Source organism: Opisthorchis viverrini (genome assembly GCF_000715545.1).
Source record: "Opisthorchis viverrini unplaced genomic scaffold opera_v5_9, whole genome shotgun sequence".
NCBI classification, from domain to species: Eukaryota; Metazoa; Platyhelminthes; class Trematoda; order Opisthorchiida; family Opisthorchiidae; genus Opisthorchis; species Opisthorchis viverrini.
Window position 1 is genome coordinate 4,177,539 of NW_008751665.1, and position 1,173 is coordinate 4,178,711.

A 1,173-nucleotide genomic window follows, 5' to 3' on the forward strand; every position below is an offset into this window, starting at 1 on the left:
TCCCATCACCTGTATCTCACAAATCTACTTGGCTTGTTGGCACACTTATCCTATACAGCGATAGGGGATTACGATTGTACAAGCAGTAGTTAGTGTAATTCCAGGCCTTATTTGGGATTCTGTTTGCCCTATTTGTTGAGATTCACAAGCACTTTGGGAAACCCGAGAAGTGCGCTACATTTTAAAGGCGACTGTCCTCTACCCCATGCTTATGACATACTATAGTGTTGAGGTCTTTGGGTCAGTATATCAAGCTATTTTCCATCAGCGAGGTGATAAACCATTTCCATATGCTTTATACCTTAAGCGACTTTTGACGGAGTTGTGTGAAGTCCGCTCACACCTACGACTTTCAAACCGCTTCGAAACAATGCATGACTTCCAGAATATCACGTGTCCATTTGAAAGGATGAATGAGAACAACTCATTTCGGGCTATTCTGACGGAGCTCTCGTAATGCACAAGCATATGGCTTTCGTAGGTTTGGGGTTTCCGCAAATGATACTATAATGCGACACACCAAATATCGTCCCAATTGAAATAAGAGGCCATCTATGTGCAGAACATTCGGTTGAACATTACCGTGAACGACAGGTTTAGCTGGAATTCAGCTGAGTCTCCAAACGAAACTGGTGTGCAAGCAAGTACATTCTACAAGAGAGATTCCCTATCTTTAGGAACAAAGATTCGGCACGCTTTCTCTTGGCTAGGACACAATGACGGATATTTGGAGACCAACCGGTTTGTGAAAGAATTGCCGAAAAACGCTTGGAAGAACGTAAAGCCCGTATATGCGCTGTGGCGTGAAGCATTCCCGGATCATTTACCTTGACAAGGAACAAGACTTGAAATCCTGATGGGGATAGGTTCACCAACACAAATAAGAGAACTGCACTGACAACCGTCGGTGGCTTAAATGGGTGAACAGGCTAGGTTCTGGAGCTAGTTTTGCTTAGCTTTCTCCCGAAACTGTTGACTGAAAACTGCATCTTTCACAGGTTTAATTTTTCTCAGTAAGTTTTGGAAAAGGCTTGCTGAACTCGTTCCACAGTAGTATCCAGTCTTGAGAATCATCAGGTTGTGTAAATTACTTCCGCTATCAATGATGACACAAAAGTTTTCCAACAAACCAAATTTTGTAATAAAAGTCAATGAAGTGGTCAATCGATCACA